The following is an 11,274-nucleotide window of genomic DNA, read 5'->3' as shown; positions in this document are numbered from 1 at the left end:
AGGGGCCCTTCAGAGCAAGCAGATGTAAAGCTTTTAGAATGTTTGATGATAGCAGAAGATAAATATTGAAGCAGTGACAGTCTCATTTGTGTACCACTACAAATATTTTGAATTTTTTAAAACAAAACTACTCATTATCAGAGTTGGCAACATCAGCCATTTATAACTATCATGCTGTAACACCCAACAGTGTAAATGGCATTTGCACTGGCTTCATGGCTGGAGGTACTGCCATGGAGCAGCGAGCCAAGGAGCCAACATGGCTGCCACTGAAAGTCACAGCGACCAGGCCGTCTGTCAGTGGTTCTGGGAGAAACCAGGCACTGTGTCGGGCTGTCAGGGTCCGTAGTGCCTGCGGTTTAAACCATGGGGAAACTAAGCGCTCTCCTCACTAGCATTTCTACCAGGGTCGGGGTCAATTCTCTTTCAACTGTGTTTGTTTTCAACAGAATTTAATCAAAAAGCTAACTCCCAATATATTCTAACAGAGAATTTTGTTTTATGCCTTTTCTAAGACCTTCCTGGCATAGCTCCCCTGATATATCCAAATGTAATCAGCACGTTTTTTAAGAGATTTAGCCAGTCGGAACAGAATTGAACCCCTAACCCTGCCTTCTAACCCACGTTGTCCATGTCTTATGTGGGCTGTTTGTCAGCTCCTATACTGGACTGAACTTGATTATGCAACATAACGCAGACCTCACTCCAAGCGCTGTTCTGAACTGAAGTAGTAGAGCATTAGCTGGTAGGTGTACTGCTGATGTACAGCTCACATAGGTTGTAACAAGAACCTGAAAAAGGGAGGTCAGGATGCGTAGATTCCTGTGTTGTCGATCACTGAACAAAGCCACCACTGAAACTGCTTTCAGAAATAGACAATACGAGTTGTGACTGTCGATTGAGTCAGAAACATAGACAGAAACTCAAACTTGGGTAGGGAGATCTTAAGCAAACAGGGGGCTGCGTATGTGATCAATAGAACACGCTTTTCACAATCCCGACGTGTCCCTTTACAAACAAAAAGGCAACACACATTTTGCTTTTGCGACGCTGTTCTCGTTAGTCATTTGGAGTTACTGTCGTTGTCATTTCAAAAGCTAGTAAGCGAGAGCAAAATGTTATACACCTGACTTTTCATAGTATGATAAGTGAGATGGACGTGGAGGCTTCCTTTGAGCTGAGTGCATGCCATGAACGGGGTAGATTGTTGTTTGGTCTGCACACTGCAAAAAAACAAAAATATCCGTCTTGCTAAAGTGACTGAATCTGGTTTTAGACTATTTTTTATTTTAATGTTTTGTTAAAGAAGATCAGGAAGTATATTGAGACAAATGTCTGAAAAACAGGTTTTAAAAAAGAAAAATCAAGAATCTGAACCAAATTCAGTTACTTGTTTGGAGGGATTTTTTTGCAGTGCAGAGCGATGTTCCCATTTCTCTTAACATCCCCTTCTGCTTCAACTTAAAAAAAAACATAGTTACTAAGCACATCTTTCTAGAAGAGTATATGCATTTGATTGCAATTTTCTTTCTTTTGTAAACTGTTGATAAAGACATTAAGGACAATGACAGATAATTAAGATAAATCCATGTACATAAATGTATATAATCAAAAAGTGCAGAGTAAATGTAACGGGTGAATTTCTATTTTTAACACTGACTAGATAATGTGAAAAATTGTTTTTCTTCTTCCTTTGTTGGTTTGATGATGTGTTTCATTGTGTGTTTTTTGTTCAAATCTAATACATTTGTTTCGTAGTTTCTTTAAAAAAAATGGTCCCGCTTGTGTTGTGCACACTTGTCGCATGGAGACTAGCCTTCTTGTTTTCTTATAGTGATGTTGGTGAGCATGTCAGTGTGTGTGAGACGTTGGGTTTTGCTTAACATTGATGATCTGAAGGGGGGCGGCGGGGCACACTGAAAATGATTAATTAGGGATTCATTTATTATAACAGAGCTTTATATTTCTGCACTGGACCTCATTTAAAATATCCCCCCAAAAATGTAACTGTTGTTTTGGGTCAGAAAATATTTTTTACAATGAAGCTCAAAGTGTATTCAGACATTTCGGGTCATATGGGGCTTAAAATGTGTATGTTTGATTGCTAGTTTACACTGAGTAATCATGTTTAAAAGTAACAAAAGTAGTAGATACAAACATGTCCAATCTGTTATACACCTTGCTTTATTACAAAAACAGGGACAACCTATTGTCTACTACAGAAATCCAGTTTGACCTTTTATTGCAGCAAAGTTTCCCCGATGTAAAATAGACAATTAGAATATGCTAATATATTTTAATATTGTACTGAAGGAGTCAAATTTTTACATAATAACCAAAATCATTCATGGGTAATTGGTTGATAGTTCGCACAGGTGCCACATGCTAAAACTCTTGCTGACTGGTGATCTAAAATAAATGAGTGTCTATAATCAGTAGATACCATCCATCCATCCATCCATCGTCAACCGCTTATCCTGCGTACAGGGTCGCGGGGGGCTGGAGCCAATCCCAGCTGACATCAGGCGAAAGGCGGGGTACACCCTGAACAGGTCGCCAGTTCAGTAGATACCATTTCAGGATAAAACAACATCAACAAGAACTTATTGCACAAGACTGACTGCATATCAGCTGCTTAGGCTCATGGGATATGTTATTGTTGAGAGCTAACAAAATAACATTTATCTTGGCTGAAATTAAGATTCACATTTTTCTCTCGATTAGAGAAGCAGATGCCCATTTAGCTCAGAATAAAGACAGAAAAACCAAGAGCGTGTTTCCGCTGACAAATTCATTCCTCTCTCAGAAAACCCATTGAAAAAGGAGACGGGACTTATTCCTTTGGAGCAAGGACCCAAGGTTGATTTGATCAATTGTGAAACAGCTCAGAGGCCTGTACTACGGAGCAGGATTTGACGTTAGCGAGGTAACTTCAGCTTTAACTCCTGGATTTTCTGTTGACTGTTTAAAGGCTACTTTTATGCTGTGGGTGATGCAGAGAAACATTTGTATACCGATATCGTCACACAACAGAGACTTATTGAAGCTCTAAAGCCTTGTACTTGTTGTACTTATAAGATATAACAATAAGCCTACTTACCACTTTAAAATGTGTTTTTATATGTATTTTTTATTTGCTCCCAAGTGGGTTTCATATAGCCTTTTATGTTGCTAAATATTATGAGCATATATTTTGGTATTCAAATTAAGTTTAATTAACATTTTATTATAATTTTAGCTTGCATTTTATTTCCTATAGGCCTATTATAGAGACACGTCATGTCTTTTGCTATTTGGGCGCAGGTAGTAGATGGGTTTTCAGTAAATGTTGGGGACTGTGCCTTGGTTGAGATTCAGTCTCTCGACCGCTATTTAAGCACTTTTTATGGCACAAATGATTTTTGTTGCCTTTTGAAGTTAGTTTAGAACAATGTTTGGAACATTTTTGAGTACATTAAATAAATGAATCTGATTTTTGAAGTGAGGAGAAGCAACACATTAATTTAACGGAATACACAATGTAATTATAGTCTGATCTATTCGTGGCCTTATGGTGCCCTAAAGTGACATTATAAGGATGTTAACTTTAAATTTTTGCCAGCTGTCCTTCCTGCATGTGGCAGTTGTAGCTGTGTTGCTTTTAGCCTGCTTTATATGTTTAACGTCTTCGTATTTGTCTAATATTATAGTTTGCTGTTCCTTTGTAAAATATGTCGCTCTCCTGCGATTAGACTTGTCCACGTTTGCGATCGGTCATGCAAACACTGCCCCCTTTCATGCGATTGGGAAACCCTGGGTTGATTCACCGAGTTGACAAATGGCATCCTGTGACCGCTTATCATGATCGCAATTGTTAGGGTTAGTGAAGCCAGATAAGGAAAAGGTATGTTGAACATGCTTCGTAGTACAGGTTACATTTTCCTACCAATAACTTTAAAAGAAGCTCATCTGCAGTGGCACCTTGCTGTGGCTAGTTTTGGCATTTTTTGTTTAGGTTTTGCGAAATCTGAAATTTCTGCCTTCAACAAAATACAGTGGAGGTGAATGGATTTTTTTTGTGGTTCTTGCAGCACTGAAAAAACGGACAATCCAGGTTTGATGAAATAATCTTAAAGCTTAAAACGTGATTTATACTTCTGCGTCGGGTCTACTACATGTATTTGTAAAGCTCAAATATATTGATCCACCGCGTTACAACCGCTGGTTTGGCCGCTAGTAAAATTTCCTTTGAAGCACGGAGCACTTCCTGTCGGCTCGGAGGCATTGCAAGGCCACCCAGCTGACCAATCACAGTTCATGTGGTCTGTGTCGCCTTGACTTGTAGTTACATTTTTGAGGAGGTGCAGGCTATGGCGTTGGCTACTGGGTAGGGCACGGGGCCACGGGTAGGCTACGCCGTCGATTCAACGCAGAAGTGGCCTATAAATCACACTTTAACTCAAGGTCCACTTACTAGCATTTGCAGCAGATTGGAGTTTGCTCAGTTGTCATCACTTCGCCAAAGTATGAAACCTTGGACATGTGATAGCATGTTTATCATATTCCATATTATATAGGAGGGGGTTATAGCCTCTGTTTTTGTTTAGGTGCAAACGGCCTTCTTGATGTTTTTCCAGCCGTTCACTGACAATCTCATCCAAAAGTTAATAAGTGGACTGTTAGTTAAGATTATTTTGTCAAATTACTATTTCCAAGGTCAAGAATGCACTCTCATACACAGTTTTCATGGTAATTTCTTCAGTAGAGTGCAAATGAAAACTCAAAGACAGTGGCATCTGTGTAATATTATCAGGATTCAGGAAATTGTTTTTGTAAAGACATGTTGCTGTTTAACATTTTAGAGACATTTCTCAATCCTTAAAACACCAAAAATCTGAAATCTCAGTCATTCATATCGAAACCTGCAAAAAAATAAGATCAAAACTAGAGGTTAAACATATGTTTGTTCTTAATATAATGTGGGGGAAAATGTTTGTATTTAATTAGATGGATCCCAAGCCCCTTTATTTCTTGGAGCCTTCACCCCTTGAAGCACATGTATGTGTCATTATGTGTCTGAAAACGATATTGACCCATCGCTTTACAAGCACATTGATCATCTCTGGTGACCATTTTAGCAGCAAAATTGGTATTTTATACACACAGACCGAGACAAACACACACTAAAACCTTCAGTGTCACACTGAGGATAGTCAGTTTTTGCATCTCAGAGCTTGTTGACGATTACCCAGACAAAGTCTTATCGCTGTGTTGCAGTTCTTGCAGGGAGGCTGATGCATGTGTTTGTGTTTTTCCTGCTTCCTGTTGTTTATTTTTGCGGTTTTGTGCAAGCTTGTTTTCCCTTGGTATTCTTCTAAATCTTCTGTTCATGTATGAAGCAGGAATGTTCATCTGTGAACAGGCTGTGAAACATTTAAAGAATTTTATCCCCATTGAGACCAGGATAGAGTTGATGTCTGAGGGTGATGTCACTGACTGTGTCCGTCTGTGTGCGAGTGCCTCGACTCACCACCAATCACTTCCTCTACAAAACAGAAATTTTAGGTATTTTCTATTGAATGCAGTAACTTATGGGCCAGTACTATATTTACTCAGTGCAATGCAGTTATCATTATAATAATACATTATTAATAATATTTTTTTCTCTTTTTTTTTTGTATTTGTACAGAACAAATGTGTAAAGATCAGTGAGGAAAACGTGAGCTTTTTGATACTGTGACTCATAGTGTTTAAAAGTCGGTTTCTCCCTGTACAGTTGTGATTATTTCCCCCTTTCTCCCTTCTTCTTTTATAGAATAAAAAAATGTTTTTGGTGCAATTTAATGCCTGGTGTCTCTGTGTTGTTTATTATATTTTGGTGATGCTCCCTCCAGCGGTTCATCAGTGTTATGGAAGAGGTAAAAAGTCAAATGTCAATAAAATAAATACCTGGGAAAATAAATATAATAGATTTTTACCATGTAATGAAAAATGTTTTTGTTTTGTTTTTTATTTCTGTCCAACAACAAAAAATAAAAATCAGGAAGGCAGTATTTTTACATCAGGGAATTATTACAGATTTGTTAGAAGACATTTTAAAAACATGAGACAAGAAGGGAATACCTCTACTTGTATTTGTAAAGTGTTCTCGTTTGTATGTAAACATTTACAACAGACAGCCATTCTAGCAGCTCTCTGAGTCTGTAGCAACAGCAGTGCAAACAATGAAAAATAGCAATGACATGCTGATGTTTAGTAGATTAAAAGCACTAAAGGTCAAGTTGATATTTGTTTATATTATGATGATGATGATTATGGTAGGCTGACACATTAATATTCTACTTTTTATTGCATTGCAAATAATACCATACTGGGCTGAAGGTTGTCTCAGTAGAAGTAAAGTGTGACACAACACACGTGCAAGTTGAAATGTCCTCCACAAGAGGGCGCGCTGGAACAGATAATGGGAAGACAACTGAAGGAATCCCACCAGTGAGGAATAAGAGGAATAAGAGCCAGAAACATCCAACTCAGGTATGAGAGGGTCAGCAGAGGTAAAGTTGCAACTAGTAAAAAGTTATAACTAGCTCATCTTTAAATGTTAATTACTCACTTTAAAAGTTACTGACCTTATATTCACAAAGAGGAAACTATCTAGGTTTACACGGGATCCTTTAACTGAGATCAAACTAGGTTAATAAAACAGAATAAAGTGCATGAACAAAGTCATAAACTTTCAAATATTCTTATTGTGTGTGTGTGTGTGTTGGCTCTGAGTGAAACTTTCTGTCTTTGCCGTTTGCTCTAAATGGGTTTATTGGCTTCACACTGTCATGATCAGGCCAATCATTAACACACACAGCGTCAGTCGTTGGATCAGATGGAGACCGAGACAGACACACACCACATAAATGCAATAAAGTATACAACTTTGCTGTTTTGTAATTTGGCAACCTGCACGACAACGTCAGATCACCATCATGTATCAGTTCGCTGCATCATTTTGACAGGGGTCACACTTTTATACCTCTTTGTCTCCTAAATTTATGTGATTTTTTATGTTAAAATGCTACACACATACAGGGAACAAGACCTGCCACAACCTCAAAGGTAAATTGACAAAGGTAAAAGGTACCGAAGAATAATTATTGAATAGTTTGTGTGTTCCCTTCCCAGGCGGTGCTGTGACATGTTGGTAAGGCAGTTGGTAATACAAACAGGGACAATTTCTGAATGAATGTTGAAAAAGAAAAGAATGGTTTTGCCTCCCACACAGAGAATCAATGGTCGGCGAGCAAGCTGAGTCATTTGCTCTTCAGATGTCTGTGTGCAGTTTAAGAGCAGGACTGGTTTCACAAGACAGTGAAATGCTCACGGACACACTGTGTAACTGGAAAGATATAGCTAGTTACACGTTTTATATCGGCTATCAGCCACCAAATATTGGTTTATAACAATAACTGTGCTTGGTGCAATTGCTGATGACAACTCTCCACAACCCGCAATCTGTGTGTGACTCAGCGAACTTTCTAACAACTGGTTCAGATCAGTTTCAAACCACCCACGGGCTCTGTGAAATCAAACTTTACTTTTGGTGTTTGAAACAAGCTTCGACACAGTTTGAACATCACTGTTTCAGAACAGTGAAACAGGCCTTTAAGCTCCGGTGTCTGATGTAACGTAAACTACGTATGTAGGATTTGGACCATGAAAAATCATGCTGAATAGGCTGTTAGCAGTGAATGCTTGTGGGGGTAGATAACTAACAGTGGATTATTTATGATAGTGACGAAAACTTCCAGATGTGTGATTTTTAGTAATGTTTTGTAGCTACTTACAAGAAGTGTCTTTGTTCTGCATTTACCATTTATTTCCAAACATACGAATGTTTATCCTCAATAAACAGAAATATTGAAATCACTCTAAAAAAGTCACTCTAAATCTAAAGCTGATGATACACAGAGCAACTTTTAGAGCAATCGTGCAGGGAAACGTTGTTGTCAGTGGTAATGGCAATGAAAATTAGGCGTTCAAAACATAGTCGGACTTGCCACTAGCAAGATTGCCCAGCAACATTGCTCAAAAAGTTGCCCCGTGTATCATCAGCTTAAGAGTATTAGTATCATGTCTGTGTTCAGAAGTGACCATGTTTTGACACTGAGAAGAAGGAGAGCAATTTTGCTATCCCAGCACAAAAGGTTAATGCATCCATGCTCTGTTTTACTGAATTAATGAAATCATTTTCTAATTTTTTGATATTTTAAGTGTACTTTCCCCTTCAATTATGCAAGTTATTGTATTTAAAATCCTTTTAAAAAGGCACTGCCCTATTATAACACTTGTATTTCAGCATGTTACAGACAAGTCACCTCATTCTCTCCAGGATTATACTCAATATTATTTCATTTTCTACCTTGGTTATCTCCAAACCGGGCAAAAAACTACAGTCTAAGAGAACAGAAGACAAACCATTTCATAAAAGGAAGTTGCGTTTTTGTAGAGATATGCATCTCCCCTATCCCAAGACATATGTTGATAAGCCATCTGTTCACAGGTCAGTTAACTTGCAAAAAGCTGCGATTGTGGATGATAGGGTTTCTTGGAGGCCGTGCAGCCTACGCTTCTGTGAACATGAACGATTGCGTGGTTGTTTTGACAGACAGACAGAGTTACTTGTATACACTTTGGTGCTGCCTGTGCAATACAACGACTTTGAAATCATAGTACAATATATACTTTGTAGGTCTGGTAGGGCTTGTCCAAGCAACTCTTTGCCAAACCATGGAGCCTGATCCCTGCATGTCTTAGTGACAGACACAGTTGCAATCTGTGGGTTGTTTTGACAGAGAGTTAGGGTTAGAGTAAGCCAGGGTTAGGTAAAGTATTTTGGCTGGTTTCCCTTTTTCATCTTCTCAAACGTAATGTGGGCACAGTACCATGTGCAAGCAGCTTTTGTCTGCAACACTTTGTCATAAATGCAACCGGTTAAAACAAAGCCTGTACGCAATGATACCGGTCCAGCCACGTTGGAAACAAAAAAAGATGTTGAAGCGGTTCACGTGTTTTTTTTGTAATCAAAAGGATCACCTCACCTTGAATGCACTGTGAGAGACACAATTGTGAGATTTTGTTGTCAGTTCTTTCTACTGTTAGTTTTAAAGTTGTCAACACGCCTTTGAGCAACTGAAAATAAAATTACAAAGAGAAAGATTTTTTTTTTGCAGCTGTCTGATAAAGCTATTCTAGGAATTTAATCTCAAATATGTCAAGTGATTGTCTGGCTTTTGTTGAGACAACTGTACATCCTACATGAATTTCCTTCCTCAGTCATGTTTAGGTGAAACTGACAAGACAAGAAGTTATCTATGTTAACATTTTCCTCCCACTAGAGTTACTATGATAAACATATTTTCAACCTTGCAACCGCCTCCTGCATGTCATTATATATCTGATGAAACGGAGAGATCCTCAATTCGACTTAACTTTTATCATTTGTTGGGTTTATACATTGTACACACACACAAGCCCTTGTTCACCTGCGCAGGTGTTTGCACTTATTCCGGCCGATTAGACCTCTGCTCAGGTTAAAGTGGGGTAGAGTTATTGTAAGAATAATAAAAAATAATGAAGATAGTAACAGAGTAAGTTGTCTTTCTTAACAGATGCAACTACATTAACAGAACGATTAGGGAGATGTTAATAACGTTAATAATGAACAATCTGTACAAACTCAAACAGTCCAGAGAGGCGGTATGATCTGGCAAAGTGCAGATCCTCCCCTTGTCTCCATGTGGCTTAAAGAAACATCCATGGCATCAGAAAAACATTATGTTGAATCTCAAAAGAAAACCACATCTCTTTGATTCATGCTGGTCTGGTGTTTGGAGCTACAGGTGCCCTTGCTGCATGTCACACATTGATCAGATTGATAATTTATTAGAACTTCACAGCCAAAGTTACCTAAATATATATATGCATATGTTCAGTAGCAATCACCAGATGGAATATCTACACAGTAGTAAGTGCTATCAGAGGACTACATTTTACACTGCAGAGTCACGACTTCCAAAACGGATATTAACAGCTCTAAAAGATTCAGGCAACAGCTGTGTGTTTATTTTGACGCTCATATCACACAATCATCTCTAAAATCTCTATGTTCTTCAGTGCCTGTTCCCTAGAGGGGTATTTAACTCTTCAGATAGGAGTGCAGGCAGTGCTGTAGAATCAGTCGGACAAGTTTTAACAGGAGTTTTACTGCTATGACGGTGGAATGAGCTGTGAGCTAAGCAGCCAGCTTCACCTGGCCCCAAAGTGAACGTTCAGGAGACTGAGGCCAAAGAAAATGTTCCTGAACAGCAAATGGAAAAGCAACTGAATGGAGATAAACAGGTGAGTCATCTGGATACCTGTAGGGAACAGCCTGTAGCACTGCTGTTGCCAACTCACATATTGCCTGTTCACATCTGGGAACATCAGAACAGGCAGCAAATATGCAAAACACTGTGTTCTATATTTTACTTACTTTAAAAGTGAAAGTTCACTGTCTGTATAGAATTTCATGGCAATCCATCCAATAAATTATGGACACTTTTCACTCAAAATGTCAGCCTCACTGTGGCACCAAAGTCAGGGAATCAACAAAATCATTAGTATGGCACAAAATGTAGTGCAGACATTTATGGTTCCTAATCCATCTAGTAGCTGTTGCAATATTTCACTGGATGAGTGAAAAGTCTGGCCCACTGGTGGCACTAGACAAAGAGTAAGAGTATCACCAAAGTCAGTGGGATTCATTCTCTGAGAACCATCAATACATGTACAAAACATTTAATGGCAATCCATCGAACAGTTACAGTCACATTATATAATATGTTATCATTGTATGTACACCACAAAGCTTGTTCAATCATGTTTTTATCAACTTAGAAATATAGCAAAAATTCGATCTATGTTAACTTTTAAGGACACCGAGACCATTTTACACGCCTTCATCTCATCACGCCTGGATTATTGCAACAGCCTTTTCACCTGTTTAACCCAAAAATCTATTGATCGACTCCAGACTGTCCAGAACTCAGCTGCCAGGCTTTTAACCAGAACAAAGAAATATGACCACATTACTCCTATTTTAGCTTCATTACACTGGCTCCCAGTATGTTTTAGAATTGACTTTAAAATTCTATTGATCACTTTTAAAGCTCTTCATGGCCTCTCGCCTTGTTATATTTCTGACCTTTTAGTCCCATACGCACCAGCACGTACCTTGAGATCCTCGGGCAGAGGTCTGTTGTC

Source organism: Micropterus dolomieu, linkage group LG23 (genome assembly GCF_021292245.1).
Source record: "Micropterus dolomieu isolate WLL.071019.BEF.003 ecotype Adirondacks linkage group LG23, ASM2129224v1, whole genome shotgun sequence".
In the NCBI taxonomy this organism is placed as follows: Eukaryota; Metazoa; Chordata; class Actinopteri; order Centrarchiformes; family Centrarchidae; genus Micropterus; species Micropterus dolomieu.
Note: the sequence above shows the minus strand (reverse complement) of the source record.